The sequence below is a fragment of the Pleurodeles waltl genome, chromosome 1_1 (genome assembly GCF_031143425.1).
Source record: "Pleurodeles waltl isolate 20211129_DDA chromosome 1_1, aPleWal1.hap1.20221129, whole genome shotgun sequence".
In the NCBI taxonomy this organism is placed as follows: Eukaryota; Metazoa; Chordata; class Amphibia; order Caudata; family Salamandridae; genus Pleurodeles; species Pleurodeles waltl.
Window position 1 is genome coordinate 596,222,689 of NC_090436.1, and position 21,565 is coordinate 596,244,253.

A 21,565-nucleotide genomic window follows, 5' to 3' on the forward strand; every position below is an offset into this window, starting at 1 on the left:
CCAGTGTCCTTGGAACCATAAAAGTCTGCTACTAATGTGGTCCATACCGCCTCAGGGAGGTCAGACATGCTCAGTTGCCCTGGCTTTGGTGGCTTTCCTGTGATTTGGCAGAAATGGCAGTTCATGATCATCTCCTCCACTAGACAGTCAAGTCCTGGGAACCATACTTTCTCTCATCATTTTTTTGGTTGTCATTGTGCCTCGATGGGACTCATGGGCAAGGGTAACTGTTTACTGTCGCAGTATCTTCGGTATTATTATTCTTGTGCCACAGAGCAATATCTGTTGTTTCGTTGCTTTCAGTTCCTCCTGTTTGAAGGCTAATAGTTCCTCTTTCTTTGACCCCTTCCCCTACTACACTGTTGGTGGTCACGTCTCCACCTCTGTTATTGCATTAGTGATTTGACCGCTTTTAATGTTGCATCTGCCGTGTTCTCCTGTGCCATTTGCTCCATCATAATCGTGAAAGATGTGTTCTGTCGGAGCACAAAATTGAGGTACTCCTCAGCTATGGAGGGTGTTTCTGGTGCCCGGGGCAGAGGGTGCAGAGACATGTAGTAGGCTGGGTTGTGCTCTTTGCCTGGCTTGTGCATTATGTTGAAGTCACAGTCCATGAGGCATATCCCCATCGCTCTATGCATGGTGGTATTTGTGCATTGGGGTTGCTGTAAATCGTGACCAGCACCTGGTGGCCTCCACCTTCTGCCCATTGAGGTCACCCACTGCCTGTACTTCTTAGTATTTTCAGGCACAAGGGTTCTCTGGACCATCTCACTGTCCCCTAGTGAGACAAGGGTCCTTTCAGCTAGCTCCGGCCCACCTGGCACCAACTCCTCCCCAAGAGCTACACTGGCCAAATGCTGTGACTGAGCAACAGTTGGTGCCAGTGTCCCCTTGGGACATTTGGGATCCCCTCTCACATGACCCACCTGGTCACATGCATAACACTTGCAGGGGCCCTCTTCTGCAGGTTTGTCTGTGGAGAACCATGTTTTTTTTCACTGGGGGGCTGGGAATCCTTACCATGGGAACTAGGTTGGGGCCCTTTAGAGAACTCCCCCTGCTTACCCTTACCCCCCCTTTCTTCTAAGAGGGATCCTGCCCAACCTTGGCATGGTCTCCCCCCCATACCTCTTCTGGACCCTGGTGGTCACACAAATGTTTGCTTCCTGATCAAGCTTCCCGGGGTCAGTCAGCTTGCTGTCAATCAGGTGCTGGCGCAGTTCTAGAAAACAAAGACTGTATAAATGCTCCCAAGCAGTTAAATGGTAAAGCCCCTCATACATTGTCACCTTACTGCCCTTCACCCAATCGTCCAGTGACATACAAAAGGAATCTACACACTCCAAACAAGTTTGGCAATCTTTCTTTTTGTAGGACCTAAACTTGTTCTTATACTGCTCAGGCGTTAAACCATATCTTGTGAGTAGGGAGTCTTCATTATGGTGTAGCTGAGTCCCTGAGGATTCCCTAAGGATGTCAGAGTGTCCCTCCTCTCTAACTCAAAGTACTTCCACAGACCCACCCCCCAATGTGCCTCAGGGACCAGGTTCATATGGAGAGCAGACTCATACCCTTTGAGCCACAACCATACATTATCCTCCCTCATAAAGTCCTTCACTAATTCTTTAGGAATGTTTATCCTTCTCTCAGGCTACACTGAGGTACTGCTGCCACCATCCCTACTGGACTGGCCCCTCTCATCCAGCTCCCTCAAACTGAGCTCATGAGCCAGCAGTAACAATTTCTCTTCAATGGGCAGACTCCTCCCTTCCATCTCCATTTGAGCCTCTCCAATTCCATCTGGTGACTTTTCTCTGCCTGTCTGTCCTGTAACTCCTCAGGAGTCAGACCCTTGGATGACAGACTGCTACCTGCCCGGGAGATACCCCCCGGCATAACAGGTCCACCCACTACACTGTTGTGTATAGTCTGCACCTCCTCATCCTCACCCTCCTCCTCTGTGTGCCCCCCAGCTTTCTTGGCTGTCACCCAGGCCCTCCATGCCTTTTGCAGCTCCTCCTTCCTGGTGGAGCTCTTAATGGGACAGGCAAGGTCCTTACAGAACTGTTTCAATTGAGCAACTGTGTAACTTTCCAGTTTCCATATTTCAAAAACAGCTCCAGCCGGTGAATCTCCAGATTGAGACATGATGGCAAATCAAAAGTGCAAAGTTCCAAGGCAGAAAAAATTGTTCCCAATGAGATGTTCAAGAATCAATAAAGTGATCACCAAAAATATGGAAGCAGGGGAAAAAAAGTCCCAAAAGAGCAAAAGCAAAAACAAGTAGTATGTGGTCACGTAATGGTCTGCACTGAAAACAGTAGTGTACACTCAATCACTGTATGTCGAGTACAAATACAAGTCCAATCCTCACTGCTGATCACCAATGTTAGAAATGGGGTCTTTGGTTGTCAGTCAGGTTACCCCCTGTTCAAGCAAGGACCCTCACTCTAGTCAGGGCAAAGGATAATCACACCTGGTTAACCCTCACTTCCCCCCTTGGTAGCCTGGCACGAGTAGGCAGGCTTAACTCAGAAGCAATGTCTAAAGTATTTGTACCACCACACACAGTAATACAGTGAAAACACCACAAAATGGACACAACACCAGTTTAGAAAAATAGGCAATACTTATCTAAATCAAACAAGACCAAAAGAACAAAAGTCCAACATACAGAAGCTAAAATATGAATTTTTCAAAAGAATAAGAGTCCTACTCCATAGGAAACAATGGAAACTGTAGTTTTCAACAAAGTACCTGGTTAGCATAAAAAATAAAGCAGCACGGGTGAGCGTGCATCACAAAAGGCAGCGATGTGTCAATTCCTTACTCGCAAGGGAGGCCATGCGTCGTTTCTTCTCTGGTCGAGTTGGCAATGCATCGTTTTTCTCCCTTGCAAAAGAGCGATGCATCAATTTCCGGATGGGGCACCTCGAATCCCCACAAAGTCAGGTTGACTTTGACACCCAGGGACGATGCGTGGAAAATCCAGTTGTACGGTGTTAGAAAACTGCACTGCATGGGGTTTGTGTCACTATCTGTAGCCGCAAGCGGTTGTTGTGCGTTGTTTCTCCATCCATGATGCAGGAGCGTTGATTTTAGCAGCGAAGCCAGCGGCGCATCATTTATCAGCCGCGTTGCAGGTGGTACATCAAAAATTTCTGCGCACGGTGTTCTGTGCGTGGATTTTTAGCTCTTGTTCTGCCAACTTCACCTTTCAAGGGCGCAGGGAATGGATAGGGCACCACTGGGCAGGACAGGAGTCTCAGCAGAGAGTCCAGGTGCTGGCAGAGGAAGTCTTTGATGGCCCGAGACTTCAAAACAGGTGGCAAGCTTAGTTTAAGCCCTTGGAGCTTCTTCACATGCAGGAATATACCACAAAGTCCAGTATTTGTCCCCTTTCACAGGCAGAAGCAGGAACTGCAGGATAGCCCAACCAAGCACAGTCACATGCAGGGGCAGCACTTCTCAGCTCTTCAGCTCTTCTCCTTGACAGAGGTTCCTCTTGGTTCCGGAATTGATCTAATTTTCAGGGAGTTTTGGGTCCAATACTTATACCACTTTTTTGCCTTTGAAGTTGGCAAACTTGAAAGGAAGTCTCTGTTGTTCACAAGATCCTGCCTTGCCCATGCTAGGCCCCAGACATACACCAGGGGGTTGGAGACTGCATTGTGAGAGGGCAGGCACAGCCCATTCAGCACACTGCTCCCTCCGCTCTAGCACAGATGGCTCATCAGGAAATGCAGGCTATACCCTAGCTCCCTTTGTTCCACTGTCTAGAGGGGATTCACAAACAGTCCAATAGTCAAACTGACCCAGACAGGGAATCTAGAAACAGGCAGAGTCACAGAATGGTTAAAGCAAGAAAATGCCTACTTTCTAAATGTGGCATTTTCAAACCAACAATCTAAAAACCAACTCCACTAACAGCTGTAATTTTGAATGGTGAGTTCAGAGACCCCAAACTCCACATTTGTATTTGATCTCAAAGGGAATCTGCACTTTAATAATATTTAAAGACAGCCCCCATGTTAACCTCTGAGAGAGATAGGCTTTGCAACAGTGAAAACCGAATTTAGCAGTATTTCACTGTTAGGACATGTAAAAGACGTCAGTACATGTCCCACCTTAAACATACACTGCACCCTGCCCATGGGGGTAGGTAGGGCCTACCTTAGGGGTGCCTTACATGTATGAAAAGGGAAGGTTTAGGCCTGGCAAGTGGGTACACTTGCCAAGTCGAATTGTCACCAGAGATTTATGTGAGCATCACTAGAGTAGAACTTTGGCTCCACCAACATGTTGAGAGCCAGGAGAAAATGTTTGAATTTGGAAAAATTGTCACTTCCACAAAAACCTGCTTACCCTCCACACAACCGTGATTTCTTTTTTTTTTACTTATCCAGCTTCCTGTAGCATGAACTTTCATGGGCACAAACATGACATTGGAATGCTATCAAGTTGTCTTAGATTACTATATAATTTATGTTATTTTTCTCTGACACCAGCACAAGTAGGAGCAGGGTAATCATTAACCTTCATGGACTTTTAGGTCTGGCTTGACAGTGTAACTGTCACCAGACCTTTTAACCTACACCAATATTATTCAACAGTTCTTTGCTTCCAAACAAAGATATGTCTATCTTGTAGTGCTTCACATTACCATACAACATTCCTTTAAAGCCAGACCTATTGGAATTGCTAATGCTTGTTATTTTTGGCAGGAAATTCTTTGTTCACACATGCTCTGTCTGATTCAAGTTCATATGGTAACTTGGAATATTTTTCTAATATGTTATCGGCAATGTCTTTTTCATTTGCAAATGCAACTCCAAATATACCCTTTCTTTCAATAGTGTTCTTTTCTTCATTATTCTTTTTTGCATGACAAATCTCTTATTATAATAATTATAGTTTCACCTAATGCTCAACAGTAGATCCCTTTTTCTCATGTAGGTGGTGCACTTTCTCTTTTGTTTTTGAAGATATTGTTAACAATGAGGTGCGTGGGCAGCTCCATTACCTCTTCTATTTTCTTGGGTGAGAATGTTCTCTCTTACACTTTTGTCAACCAGAGATCGCTGATTTAATCTCACCTCAAGTGGCGTGGCATTTGCTGGGACCAATTTCAAGAGGAATGCAGGAAAATCTTTTGAAAAGTGTGTGAGACAGGGCTGGGCTTCATTTTATAGCTAGAGCTGCTCGAGATGGCTGCCACCAAGAATAATGGGAAGTGAGGACAAAAAATCAAGCAGTCAAAACCAGGTCAAGAAGTTCCAAATAAATGGCAGGACCAACATGCACTTCAAAACAGTAAGCAAAACAACATGCACGTTGCAGATATTTGTTGCAGGATTACAGACTTGCAGTGATTATTACATGATCGTACAACATACAGACAGAGCAATCACCTATTTGTTATTCATGCCGATTGTGGAAAGAATGAAAGATACAGTTAAGGGAAACTTGGTACAAAAATTACTAGCAGAGGATATTATTAATTCTCTTTTGCAGTTAACAGGCTTAAAAGCCTTGTTTCTCTTCTATAAACACGCTGCCACCACTACTAGCCTCTCACACCCAGGAATGGTCACTTTTAAATATTTGGTGAGGCAAAACACTAACAATAAAGAGAGTATTGCTTAGAGTCCAACACAGGGAAGGGGTGCACAAAATTCCGAGCCATGGCGGGGGTTTTTCGTCGCAACGGTGCAAATATCTAAAATCCCTGCTTTATAACCTACACTATAACCTCTGATTTGTACTCTCAAGAGTAAAATTAAATTATGATCCGCTCAGTAGTCTGCATGAAATGCTACCTCTGCCTCAGCCCTGAAATGTGTGGCCTCTTGATTTGTTCAAATAACCCTTAATCAGCACATTATCAGTGAGCCGCATTATCACCACCACTTGCTCCTGGACAGGTAAAGCAAACATCTTGATAGCTAGGAGGATAGGCACGAATTTCCTTTAATTGAAGGAGTAGCACTCCTCCCTGAGGGAATTTATATTTTCATTTAATTTAAACTTCAATATTTTTCAAACATTATTTCAAATCCTTAAAATTCTTACCTCCATTATTTTCTGTGGGGGTCTGTTGCAGTACCAGTGTCTGGCTTTGTGTAGTGCTGAACCTGCTAATGTTTTTTAGTAGTAACTTACACGCGGAGTTTGTGAATACCAAAAAGTAGTGAACTTATACAAAAGTGTAAACATACACAAAAATGTAAGTTGCCTTTGTAAATCACGCCTGAGTCTAATTGCAAGAAACAATGGAATTGGCAATGGTAAAGCCTGTAAGGCCAGAATACCTATGGTTAAACTATTGTGCTACTCAGCACCCTATGCAGCCATACACATCATGTTCCCATTTACCCTCAAGCATTTTCAGGCAGACGTTTAATTTCTCTTGACCAGATTCAACAGGCCATCTTTTTGAGTCTCTGGAAGAAAGATCATCTTCAAATCTTATCTGAATGATCAACAATACAGTTGATACAGTATAAGATTTTTGTTTGTTTAGAACTCCTTGGGTCAAAAGTCCTTCATTGATCCCTTTTAGGGACATCTGTCTGGGAGCTGGAAAAAAGACTGATCATCAAGTTATCTGGTTAAATGTGGAAAACAATGTCTTTGTTATTTAGATCCCGATGAACAGCCTCTATGTTTACAGGAGGCTAAGGTCCAGGACTGATGTTGTGTCTGGATGGGAAAACGGATTAATATCTCATGGTCGTTCAGGATTCAGATGTGAAAGGAGGTATCCTTCAAGACTAAGGAAGCAATAAACTCCTTTTGAAGAGTCAATGGAATAATGTTTTGATGGATGTCATTTTTTTAAAATGATTGGTTGTTTTCACCCATGCATTTATCCTCTTCCTTCTGGGCATCATTCATGAGGCTCAAAGTAATGCGCTCCCTAAACCCATTTCTCCTGGTGCACTCGAGAGAGGACATTCTGCTCAGCAGATGCTCAACTCCTTTCAACAAGGCATCTTTCTTGGCTGAATGCACACACCAGCAAATTGACTCAAAGCATAAATCTGGAGCGAACAAGGAGCAATGCATATTATAACATTGATAGGTATTGTTTTCATCTAAAATCTGTGCTGCACCTTTACAATATGGTGTATATCACTACATAGCATTTAACTATAATGATACACCAATAGCTAGAATCACTATAATTAAATTATCACTACTGAGAAACAGAAACAATTTGTTTCAATTGAACCTTGAAAAAAATTCCTTTACTCACCTGACTGACGGCTTATATTACAAATTATACAGACAGATCCGCCGACTGCCAAGCAAAAAAGGCAGACCAGCAGTGGCTGTGTGTATACGCAGTCTGACCTCCAGTGCCATCAGCACCGCGACCAGCCACCGAGTTTATTACAAGCACACAGTCACCATGGTGGTCCCCCATGGCAGTCAGCCAATGGTGGTCCGAACCATGTAGGTTTGCGGTCAGCAAAGTAACCGGCGACTGCACATTGGATGAATTTGAAAACAACACAGTTGACACACATTGTCATGGTTGACCCACCTGCAAAGGACACTATAAAACACACCACTTCACAGACCACAATCCTTTGCATTTGCACAGAAAAAAACAGAAGCCAGAGCGCCTTTCTTACACAGATTACATATACTAGGCAACCCTTTTTTCACTATCCTATAGAACACCCTGCACACACTTTTATCCATTCACACCCTTTTAGACTTCCCCTGTTTAGTGAGTCACTGTTGCTCATAGTTTTTTTCCACCACGTCACATTTAAAAAATCACCCTTTTCAAAAGATAAGTTAAGAGTCATGGTGGATGAAATCATAAGAGTAGAGCCACAATTGTTTGGCGCACAAGTCCAGCACACTCCTCTCAGTAGGAAACTCAAAATGTGGGACAGGATAGTCAACAGAGTCAATGCTGTAGGCACCACCCTGCGCACTGGGACATCAGGAAGAGGTGGAACAATCTCAGGGATAAGGTCTGTTCCCTTGTCTCCAGTCGTCAGCTGCAGGCAAAGAAGACTTGTTGTTGCCCTCCCAGTGCCCCATTACATCTCTTCCCCTGGGAGGAGGAGGTCTCGGCCATCGTGCATCAAAAGGGTTTGACAGGAATACCTGGGGGAGTGGAGTCTTGTTCATGTACCTCACCAACATTCAATACCCAGAGTATCTGAGCTTAAACGCTCTCAGTGTGTATCATTGGACCAACATCACAGTTACCAAGGTCCATCACATGCCATATGTCCAAATGGGGCTTGCAAAATCTCAAAATAACAAAAACACATTCCAAGATCCATGGTATGTCCCAAAATATAAATGTATGCTCAAACCCAAATGCAGTCTATGTACAGATATGTAATACCCAACATGTGTATAGTGTGTTTAGTACAGAGAGTTCCCTGACTGCAACTCCCAGGAGGCACTGTGTCTCTAACTCCAAACACCAGACCAGAGTTCACTAGTCCAAATCCCCCTGTTCCTAAACTCTCAAGTGAAGTGTACTCACCTGGGAGGATACCATTTGTCAAGTGTGGGAAGTAGAGGGAGTGACATGGCTGCACTGTTTCTCTAATTCTGAGTTCACTTGTCCAAAGTCTCCTGTTTGGCAACTCTCGAGTTAAAGTGTACTCACCTGGGAGGATAGCATTTGTATAGTGTCTGTAGTAGAGAGAGTTACCTGACTTCAACTCCCAGGAGGCGCTGTTTCTCTACCTCCAAACACCAGACCAGTGTTCACTTATCCAAAGACCCCTGTTTAGTAACTCACAAATGAAATGTACTCATCTGGGGAAATAACATATGTATAGTGCGTGTAGTACAGGGAGTGACATGACTGCTAAGGCCAGGAGGCCCTGTTTACTGTACCCCAACCACCAGCACAGTGGTCACACACCCAAATACATCTGTTTGGTAACCCTCAATTAAAGTGGACTCACCTGGGAGGATACCATTTGTATAGTGTGTTTAGTACAGGGGGTGACCTGACTGCAACTCCCAGGAAGCTCTGTTACTGAAACTCCAAACACCAGACCAGTTGTCCTTGTTCAAATACTCTTTTTGTAAGCTCTTAATTGAAGTGAACTCACCTGGGAGGATAACATTTGTATAGTGTGTGTAGTACAGGGAGTGACATGACTGCTAAGACCAGGAGGTTCTGTTACTGTTAGTCCACTCAGCAGTCCAATGTTCTCTTGTCCAAATACCATTGTTTGGTAAACCACAAATGAGTGTACTCATCTGGGGGGATAACATTTGTATAGTGTGTGTAGAACAGGGTCTGGCATGACTGCTAAGGCCAGGAGGCCTTGTGTCTGTAACTCCAAACACCAGACCAGGGTTCACTTGTCCTAATATATCTGTTAGTGAACTCTCAAATAAAGTTTACTCACCTGGGAGAATTCCATTTGCCAAGTGGTGTGAAGTAGAGGGAGTGACCTGACCGCAGAGCCCAATGGGCCCTGTTTCCCTAACCCCAACCCCCAGCCCAGTGTCCACTTGTCCACTTGCCCAAATACATCTATATGTGAACTCTCAAATGATGTTTATTCACCTGGGGGCATGCAATTTGTCTGGTGTAAGGAAGTAGAGGGAGTGACCTGACTGCAGTTCCCAGAAGGCCCTGTTTCTGTGACTCCAACCATCAGCCCAATGTTCACTTGCCCAAATAAATCCATAAATGAACTATCATATGAAGTGTACCCACATGGTAGTATACCATTTGTCAAGTGTTGGGATGTAGAAGGAGTGACCTGGCTGCAACTCCCAGCAGGCCCTATTTCTGTAACTCCAACCACAAGCCCAGTGGTCACTTGCATGAATATACCTGTTTGGTAACTTTCAAATTAAGTGTACTCACCTGGGAGGACAACATTTGTCAAGTGTGTGTAGTGTAGGGAGTTACATGACTGCAACTCCCAGAGGCACTGTTTTTCCAACTTCAAACACCAGACCAGTGGTCATGTGCTACAAAGCATCTGTTTCTCAACTCTCAAATGAAGCATACTCACTAGGGAGAGATCAGGCACAGATCATGCCCAAATCACAGATGTTTCTGTCAACATAGATCCATCTTGACTTACTATTCCAAGATTACATTTTTGAGGACAGAAATGACACCTTACCCAGTGTGCAGAACAAGGATCACTAAGGCCTCAAGATGCATAACCAGAATGGTATTGACAGCAGACACATTCACACTGCATTGACCACATGACGACTCCAGTCACATATACAACAAACTCCTGGGTCTACTGGCAACACAATCAACTAGGTCTCAAACTGGTCAAAGCCATATCTTGCCTAGCCACTATTTTGCCTGCACTGGTGGCAAGATGGATCTCTCAGGCCATCCTCCCAAGTTCTAATGATCTGCACATTTCAGCAGCTGCTTGACTTAAATGGAATTGGCATGCTTCACAAATGTCATGTCAATACAACTAATACCATGGATACTTGCCACAATAGGATTAAGTTAACTTTGTACAAGGTCTCTGCTTATTGTAACAATAAACTGTTGGAGTTAGATGTCACAATACAACCAGTAACACTGTACAGGTCGAGCTGCCACTGGGCACACAGAGGCCACAGAAGAGACTGCCACTACCCCTCACTGGATAAAGACCTCAGTGAAGAAGACATTTCTGGACATCTGGACGTGGAGGACGATTCTAGCCCATCTAGGCAACCTGGTCAGACACCAACAGTGAGTCTCACTGTGGCCACATCAACACCTGCCAGCCCAGCTGCCTCAACATCATAGGCAACCATTCACCCCCAACCTATGTCCCTAGCACAGTGTCTACCATCTTGTGACCCCCAGTCCTGTATCCTGAGTTGCAGCATAGCGCTTCCGACAATGAGTGTCTAGGAACCAGCTGGAGAGGGCACCTTGTGGCAAGGGCACAGACCCGTGGGAGGAGGGTGCGTGAAAGGGATGCTGTGGGTCAGCAGGATGAGGCCACTGGGCTGCTGTTGGCCAAGACACCATCAGCCATGTCTTGGGGGTCTATCAGGAGTCCCAAGGCGTGATGGGCCACGTCTTGACCGAACTACGGGAAATCAGCAGCTACAGCGGGACATGCACAAAGACATGTGAGAACAGATGGAGGCCCACAGTACCAACATGGCATCCCTGACAGGGGTGCTGAGGGACATTCACACCACCCTGAGCAGGGCTTTTCAACATCAGTCTACCCTTTCCTTTGGCTCATCAACACCAGACACATCTACATCAGTGCCAGCCATTGGAAGAAATGCCCTGCCAGGGGAACACCCAGCCTCAGACACCCCTGCCTCTGTAGCAGCAGATCCCCCCACCACGCAAGTGGGGAGGTCCAGCAAAGAATTCAGTAGGAGCAGATGACAAGACACCCACCACTGCCAGTAATAACCCACTTACTTAAGGACCTCCTTTGTGTGCTACACATTCACTGTGTTGACTGATCCTCAACCACCTACCAGTTCAAATGGGAGGAGTAGTCTGGACTTTAGACTCCCTATGGTGTGGCATCTACTGCAATGATTTCACTCACCATGACTGACACCTTTACTTTACTGCTTTGTTTTTCAATGTCCCAAATGTATTTTCGGCATTAGCATTGTACTAAATTCACTCATCAGAAACTCATTGTCTGCTTGCTTAATTTATTAACTTTTTCACATGTTGAGATGTGAGACCATGTGCAAGGAGGGATGTGTTACAGGTACACATTGTCCAGCTCAGGATTACAACCATTACACACAAACACATTAGTACCAGTGTCTGGTCAAAGCAAAAATGTAATTCCTGTGTACAGCACATAGGCTGTCAATATTTCAGGACTTTTATAAACAAGAATGTGTGACTCATACTGAGTTAAAGAACATATTTCAAGATACAAATGCCCAGACCCAGGAAGGAAGGAAAGGGATTGTCAGACATTGTCCTGTAGAATAGGAAAACATTAAAGTGGTTGATGTCACCAGCTTTAGCCTTATCACATACCACACCAAAGTAATCCAACATCACATTATCCAAGATACAGACAGATGGCAGTACAACAGTCCCTGATCACAGGCCCATCACAATCCAATGACCATGCATCTGGTGGAATGGCACAAACATATGTCAGTGTTGTGGCAGAGACACTGTGGCCTACAATTATGAAAAATATCTACGGCTATATACTGGTCAGAGAAAAAAGAGTATTTAGCCAATGTGAATGGAAAAGTACTTGGTCAAAAGCTAGGACTACATATCTTATGAACACATTATAACACAAATGATGCATCAGGCCCACTACAAGACACAAAACAAGTCTAATGTGCACTTCTGTATCTCCACCCAAATACTGTGCAAGCTCTCTTGGTACAGGTCTCATACATCCAAACTCTGCAACCTACATCGCCTGGAATACTCCATATCCACTTATGTCAGAACAGCATCAGATACCTGCCAATGTCACAACTCTGAAATGGCCACATGGAGATACCATGTTGAACAAGTTATACAAAGAACAAAACAATGAGTATAGGCTTGAAACCAAACCTATGACATAAGGCACATAGCAAGCAACTGGGAAACAAAGTACATTGCAAGGAAACTGACACAGACAAAGCAACATCATCAAGGTGGGGATGTGTCAAAAGCTATTTTAACAAGCAGCCTTTGGCTGAATATTGGACAATATCAGCTCCCTAGCTGTTTCCAAAACACTCAAGTCCACACATTCTCACAAGTACAGTTCATTGTACAGTCAAAGTCTAGACATCACATGACATACTTACACCCATGAAAAGTAGCTGTTGATGAGATCTTCCTGCAAGTCAGCTCCTTCCTCTTCCCCACTGTCATCCTCACTTGTCATTTCAGAAGTCTCACCCGGTGGCAATGAAGGCTCCCCCTCTTCTGGGATGTATAGACTATTCCTCCGCAGAGCAATGTTATGGAGCATGCAGCATGCCACAGCGATCTGGCACACTTTCCTGGGTGGGTAGAGGAGGGCTCCACCAGTCCGGTCAAGAAAAATAAATCTGGCCTTCGGGAGCTCAAAAGCCCACTCCACTGGCCTCCGTGTTCTTCCATGGCGTAATTGGATTCCTAAGCGGTGTCAATCACAAAGGACTGTTTGGATATATTGAGTCTCCTGTCAAGGAATGGGACAGAAGTGCAACAATGAGTCACTCACTTCATGATTGTAGCACCTGACAATGCTCTCACACATTCAGGACATACGTGCCTTACCAACCAGCCAGGTCCTCTCCGGGTGCAGTTGTGACATCGTGCTGTTCCTCATAATGAAGGAATTAAGGGCTGAACCCAGATAATGGGCACAGATGTGAGATCTACCAAACAGACAACTTGAACGATGATGGAATGGAAGTTCTTTCTGTTGCGATAGACTTGTTCAGTGGCCAGCGGTGGCACCAATCCAACATGTGTGCCATCAATTGCCCCCACCACATGTCAGAGGGGGCCAAAACCATAGAAGTCAGCCTTTACATTGGCTAAATCCTCACGTCGGGGGAACCTGATATAGCTGTCAATGTGTTTCAACATTGCTGAGAGAAAATCCTTCAACACCACACTGAACATAGGTTGGGACATACCAGCAGATAGGGCCACTGTATGTTGGAAGGACGCTGTGGCTCGTAAATGCAATACTGACATGACTTGTACTATGGGTGATATGCTGGTTGGATAACTAATAGCTGGCATCAGATTTGGCTCCAACTGACGGCTTAAGTCCACTATTATTTGACTATCCAGGCAGTAGTACATGATAATATGGTGTTCTTCCATGGTCTGAAGGTCTGGCAGTAGACGGTAGTCGCTTTCCCATCTCCCAGGGTACCTATCTGTGACAAGACATGAGTTGTGACATTAGTCAGTGTGTCTGCAGCAACATACATGATGCATGCCAATGATATCATGTGACAAAGCATTTTTGACTGGATAGACATGACACCGAGTGCACATCACAGCTGCAAACTACACAAGGGTCACATGTGACCCCCATGCTTTTCGACATGTGTCCAAAACATGGATTTGAACAAAACTCATAGATGTTCAACACTATTGCCCCTCGAAATGTGAATGTATATTTCAACTGCTAAAATGACTGTCGGCGGTGGTGGACTGTGCACCACTGTAAAATGCCATATGTGCCCTGAACCGACTACAATGGTAGTTGGTCAGAAGGACCTACATGACAAGACATGATAAGGATGTTTGTGATGCTACAAAACAGGTATTGTAGGTGTGACACAGTTTAGAAAGCCCAGTGCAGCATTTCAGGACGCCAAAATGGGGATGCCTGACCTACTCCACTGGACATTAGCAACCGCCCGTGACCGCCAGTGTAAGATGTCAGGGTTGTTGCAATTGCAGTGTACACAGCCATAGACTAACGTTGTTGCCTGTGGCGGTCATGGCTCAATGGCCGTGTCCGCCAGCGGTGACGACCTATGTTGTGCACATTTACTCACTTGACTCCTGACACTGCTGTCTCCACAACCTGAGCTGCTGTCTGCTGCCTCTGGGAGCAATCATGCCATGTCAAGCAGTTGATAGAACATTTGCTTTCTCTCCAAAGGAGCTGGAGAGGCTTGTCAAAGAGGTCCGACCCCTGTATGGACAGCTATATGGCTCAGTAGAGGAGCAGGTAAATACCTCATGTTCATGATTTGTTCTGTACTTCACCAACCTTCCTCTCCTCACAGGCTACAATGATGTCCTGTGTGCCAGTTACAATTCTTGTGTGCCTGTTGTTGCAGTCTGTGTGGCATCAATGGTGTCAGGAATCCCCAAGGTGCCTCCTGTGTTATCTGTCAGCATCCCCAGGGATTAGGGTTAAATCATATCTCTGTTTTTGGTTAAACCTTCATGTTTCTAAGTCAACATAATGTGCTGTGTTACATAAGTGGTTTTATCAATGCTTGTTTTACCAATGATTGTTTACTAATGTGAGTGGGTGTAGACATGTTCTTCTAATTGGGTGTGGCGACTCATCCACACGTGGAAACTCAACTGCTTTCCTGATTGGCTCTAAATAGCAGAGTGAAGCATGCTTCCCTGCTTGGCTTTGTTTGGCTTCCTGATCTCAGCATCTGATTTGGCAGTCCAGTCCCTGCTGTCACCCTCATATTCAGTACTTTTGAGGCAATTCTTTTCTTCGTTCCTGTACCAGCTGACACCAGGCATTCCTTCAGCACTTCGGAAAAGACTGCAGCTAAGTGACGAGTATTCTCCAGGGAGTTTGGGCCAGATGTAGGTAGATATGGTTTTGTGACTCGCAATTTGCGAGTCGCAAAACCATATGCAGAATGGTGTCCATGACACCATCTGCGAATCGCAAGGGGGTCGCAAAGACCCACCTCATTAATATTAATGAGGTGGGTTGCAATTTGCGGCCCCCTTGCGATTCCCTGCACTCACAGGGATTATGGCCTGCTGGAGACAGCAGACCACCATGTCTGTGACTGCTTTTTTAATAAAGCTGTTTTTTTTTTGTATTGCAGCCCGTTTTCCTTAAAGGAAAACGAGTTGGAATACAAATGAAAAAATGAAACCATTTGCTCTGAAAAAATAGCTTTGGCGACTTTCACAAAGGGGAAGGGGTCCCCTGGGGACCCCTTCCCTTGTGCGAATGAGTTAGCACCCACTTCACATGGGTGCTAACTGCGAATTGCTTTGCGACCACGTTCGTGGTCACAAAGCAATTCAGCATCGTGGTGCGAATCGCAAATAGGAAGGGAACTCCCCTTCCTATTTGCTAGTCGCATTCCCATTTGGCGAGTCGGCAACGACTCGCAAAATGTGAATGTGCATCGCGATGCCTGTTTTGCATGGCGCAAACTGCGAATTTCGCAGTTTGTGCCATGCAAAACGGTTCCTACATCTGGCCCTTTGTTCTTTGAGCGCCACGCTTTCCTAGAACACCTGGTGTATTTCATACCTCGTATTTTGCCAGAGTGCTTATCTTGAAGAGACAAATGCATTTCTGAACATTCTACATTATTATTGTAGTTACTTGCCTAAATGTGCTTCAGGAAATCTGCTTGAGCTCAAGTACTACAAAAAGTGACAGTGCAATTTTAAAAGAGCATTTACGTGACTTTTCTTTCTCTAATAGCATAACTCTTGGATTTAAATTGTGTCATTCATGCCTGTGTTTCAGGTTTGAGGAATTTGCTTTTGAAGGGTTTTTCACACACACAGTGAAACCACACCAAACTGTGCCACCCTAACTGTTTAAACCTCGAGTGGACATTTGCATTTCTTGGATTGTTTTTGTTCCTTTTAGTTTAACCCTATGCATGCAGGAAGTTATATGTGATATAATTAATGCCCTTTTTTGTCTTCCTTGTGCATGATAACTGCAACCACAGTTCTAATTGTAGTGTACGACAGTGAATTTTTGTGAAGCCAGCCCTAGTGTTGCAGTACTTATTGTGATGGTACTCAGTTTGGGTTTTTGGTAATACAGTGTTAGTAATTGTGCTAACATTTATTATTGTCCAAAAAAAGTGCTGGAGCATCCCGGTGTTCTTCTACCGCTCCTGTGCCCATATCAGAAAGACAGAATCAGTTTCAAGGAAGTTTAGTGCACTAACTCTACTATCACTCTGTCAACAACGACCTGCACCCCGAAGATACAGGGTGCCTGGCTGGACCGGCAAGACGTGGCAGTGTTTTTTCTCTTTCTCTTCCACTCCCCCTTTCCTTTTTGGACACCTGCTAGGGTTTCTGTGTCCACCAGGAAGTGCAGAGAGGTGTCTCAGGAGGTCGGGGAGCATACCATCGCCCCTGTAGACCGCCTGCTTTTCAGGTGAGTGGCCCGTCTCGACAAATGGGATGGACAATATGCAGGCACTGATGGCGGGTACTACATGTTAAATTCAGTCAAACTGTGCTGTGTGATGTTTTTGGGGTCCTAGATCCTCCTTATGTTGGATGCACATAACAAGCTAAGGAGAATTTAGTACCATCCAATGACATCTCTTCCTTCATGATTGTTGTAATTGTTGGACAACATGTATGCTTGACAGCATGAGCTGTGTATGCATCTTGTATGAGAGATTCTTGTAAACAATGTGTATAGTACCACAGATCTTTTACCACACAACTGGCCTTGCCAACCTGTAGTCTGGAATCCATATCCTGACTCACTCTGCCCTTCAGGTTGCCACACACACCACATGCCAAATTGCTGATGGCCATATGATGTACTGTCATGCATGTAAGTGATGGCAATTGAGTGTCATGTAGGTTCTGTGTGCTCCGCAGAGACCAGGGCCTATCAAATGTATCTCCCAGAATGGCACTGTGCCCACTCCCAGTGCACCAACGGATCCTGGCATGCAGACAATATGATGCTGTAGAGACAAAACTTGCCCTGAATGCCTCAGTCCTTTGACTAGATTAAGAATGGGTACTGAGGTAAATCCCTAAACTAGTCGATATGTGCTTTTAGCATTATTGTCAATGTGTGTCTTTGACTCATGACAGGTCCCTCACTCCCACAGCTTTTTTGTCACCTTCACACAGATCATATTTGTCCTGTGCTGGTTTATTGCATAAATGACAGTCCCAGAGTGAGTGCAGACAGTGTGTTGATTCCTGGGATGCCATGATATGTGAGTAAGTAGTTTGGTCCCATAGTAGTAAGTGTACAATGCATGCCTTTGTATGTCGGATGCCATCTCTGTAGGATGGCCACATATATCAAAAGGAGTGTTCTGTGGTACAGGTACATACCACAGAACCCACCACCTGAAGTGACAGTTACTCTGAACTAAAACCTATTTTTACGCTAACTTTTTTCTTGCCTCAATCGATGTGGTGATATTCTCATCAGTGGTCAATGAACTTCATTTTCAGAAGGTTTTGAAAACCTGGCTGTTGGTGGCAGCATACTGATTTGAAGTCTAGCTTGTGTCCATTTCCTCCCACCAGGACACTCCCAGGAGTAGCTGTGCACTTTAGAAATAGCTTCATTCATTAATTCTAAGTAGAGGCCTCTGTGCAGTGACATATGGATGTATTGGATTCTCAGTACTGGGGATGCATGTTTCCATGTGCTCAAAACGTAACAGCATAGGTCTATGATAAGGTGGTCTATTTTACTTCTGTTGGGGAAATTAGAAGTGTGGCTGGAGTTTTAATCTGGGAGTAGAGTAGAATTTGGCTACTGAAAAGGCATAATAATCAGTAGAATGAGTGGCAGAAGTTTGATGAAAAAAATACCTGGTCTGCTCAAAGAGGATGGAAAATGATTGATGGGGGTGAAAGCAATTTTGTTCTTACTGAAGAAAGTACGGACACATTCCTTATCCTTGAAGGCCTGATGGGCCAAGGCTGCCTCTGGGAGCTACATTGCATGTGCTCCAGAAAAAGTAGTTTGAACTGATAGCGCTTGGGAAACAAGACTGGTTTGCAGTGAGGATTTTATTTGAACTTAGCATTGTCAACATATTTTCTTCCTCGATCTGCACAGCTAAAATTCATCCACTAGTCACTAAGCATAGCAATTAATTAGAGCTATTGTTCAAAGTGCAAGTGGTGCGTCCTCATCATTGCATAATCTATCAAATGTTACATTATTTTATTTTGTGTTAGCAATTGGTCGTAAAACACAACGTATACTATCTTTCTAGATTCTTGGGAAAAAGAGCAGTGAAAGGAGCATCCTCAGGGCTTTTATTTGTTGGACGTCCGCTAGTTGTTAACATGGCTTGTTCCTGTTTCTCTTGTTCTCATTAAGCCACATGTGACTATTCCACATTTCTGGAAATACCACTAGGCTTATTCCCATGTCTGCATAAATACCAGGTAACCAGTCATTTTGTTTCCTAGGTGGGAGTTCCATGAGTATTTATGTTTTGGTTAGCGTGTTATGGAACATGTTATCCTCTAAAATGGGCAATTCTTTAGACAAGTGGGTGCTAGTGCCAGGGGCATAGCTTCAAGGGGTCGTTTGGGGTGCGACACTATCAAATAAATACATTCTTGGCATGGTAAGTGTGAGAAAATAGGGCTGATTGCAGAGGCCCCCTAACTTTTGCCCCCATTTTTCACTTTTTGCTGGTGTTTTCCTGACTCTGATGGTGTCCTGGGAACTGCTAACCAGTTCCAGGGCCTGTGCTCTGTTTAAAATCGGTATGCAAATTAGGCTAATTATAATTGGCTAAGTCAACCTACCTATAATTCCCTAGTATATGGTAGGGCATGTAGGTTTAGGGACCCTAGCACAGGTAGTGCACCCATTGTAGCACTGCTGAGGTGCCCAGTGTCATTTTAAAGGCAGGCCTGACTTGCTGGCTGCTTTTAAATTAAGGTTACATACAATTTTGACTTTGGAATTAAAAGAAGTTCCAAAGTCTTAAACTTGGGGCTGGGTGCCATGTAAGTATAAGCAGGGACCTTATAAAAATATTTTTATAAGCCCTGGTGAGGTAAAACAGCCAAATTAATTTTCCCTCATTGCAGTAAATGGCATCCATAGGCTAGAATGGGGAGACTTTAATTTATAAAGTCCCCTTACGTGTCAGATACCTTAAGTTTGGTATCAAATTAATTGTTATAACAAATCCCACAACTTACAATTGTTGGATTTAATACAACTTGTTCAGATAAAGAGTTTTAAACTTTACCTGAAAAGTTACCAACTTCAGCCCTGCAGTGTTTTGCAGCTTTGTTCTGATTGGCCAGGCTACCTTGATGCGGTGTGAAGTGGCCTGGCTCAACACAAAAGGATGTGCATGGGGGAGGAGATATTCCCTCAGCAGATAGGGAAGCAGGAAGGGGGAGGGCTGCCAAACTAGCCTTCAAAGGCAGGGAAGGACATTTGGAGCAACCCAGCACCTCCCTCACATCCTGCAAACCCAGACAATTAGGTGCCCCCCTGGTTAGATTAGGAGAGGGCAGTAGAAGGGTGTGTTTAAGAGTTTTAGCCACACCAGTGGGTGGGCTCAGCCAGATGTAGCCTTCAAAAATCTCTTTCTGCCATGGTGGATTTTTGAGGAATGCAGCTCCCTGGGATTGATTTTTGCCACACTTCCCAGGAAGTGGGCATCCCTGTGGGAAGAAACCTGCACTTGATTGGAGAACCAAGACCCCCCTGTTTTTCACCCAGGAGCAAGGAAAAAACTGGCAGACCTGCACCCAGGAGGACTGCACCAGCTGGACACTTGGGCTTCACCACAAGAAGGACTTTGCCTGGCTCCAATTGGTTCAGGGAGGGACTCCCTGTTTGCTACAGGTGAAAAATTGCTAACCAGAGTTCCCTGCACCAACTCCTGAAGAAACTGACCAGCTAATCATTGTCCAGTGGCCAAAAAGGAGTTTGTGCCAGTTGAGTTGTAGGGAGTTTTAGGCCACACCCTCAAGGAGCATCTCCGAGCTTCTGGAACCTTGGGGTGAGCTGTGGACCTCAAAAGAACCTTAAAGGAACATCTGGAAGAAGATCCAGAAGGTTGGAGAAGGTTGGGGAACTTTTGGAAAAAAGCCCCATAAAGGGACCATCCTGCCGCGGCAACTCTAGCGGCTTGCCTCAACCGTGACCCGGCATGACTTGCAGGTTCGTCCCAGTGAAGAAAATCACAGAAAAAGTGACTAAGGCCGAACGTGGGAAGTTGACTGGGGCCTCCCAGGCAGTGTGTCCGAAGAGGGCTCCAGGGACGTCAGATCAAGATTCAGGTTTGCCCCAGTGGAAGGATTTTCATCTCGAAAAAAACAACTAAGTTCAAAGGTAAAAATTTCCACCGAAGGGTTCCGCGACGCATATCCAAGGAAGGGTTCCAGGAGGTCAAATTGGACTGGCGACTTGGTCCCACTGAAGAAAATCTTCAAGAAAACAACTAAGTCCAAAGGTAAACTTTTGACTGAGGCCTCCTGCAAACTGTAGCCGAGCAGGGCTCCATTGCGGTCAGTCTCGAACTTTGACTTTGCCCCAGTCGAGATTGGCGCTATTAGTTTCTAAGCACTAAAAAGTATTAATTCTTTACAAATTCATATCTCCAGTTCCCCTTATACGATTTTAATCATTTTGGTGTAATTTTAAGTATAAAAATATATTCTATATTTATAAATTGGTGTTGGATATTTATTGTGTTTTGGGTTTTACTTACTTACTGTTTTCTGATTTTTAAATGCTTTAAACATATGTCTGCTAAGTTAAGCCTTGTTGCTCGTTGCCAAGCTACCAAGGGTTGAGCTGGGTTTAATTTATTGAGACCTAACTGGACCTAAGTGGAGGTTAGTGTCCTATTGCTAAGTGTAGGTACTTACCTGCCATTCCCAATAATCCATTTTCCAACAGTACTTGGGTCTGGGAGCCCTGAGTCAGGTCTGCTATGTCTGTGTTAGTGTTTCTCGTTGCACCCTTCTCACTAAAAGGTTTTACCTTGCTCAGTTTTTAGATTGGAAACTTAAAAGTATATAGTGATGGTTTTACCAAAAATGTAGTAAACCTGCAACCAAAGAAGTACTCTTTGAATAGGTTCAAATATACCACTTTCTGAAATTCACAAACATTGTGTGAGAAAACTGGGCTGATTGCAGGAGCCCCCT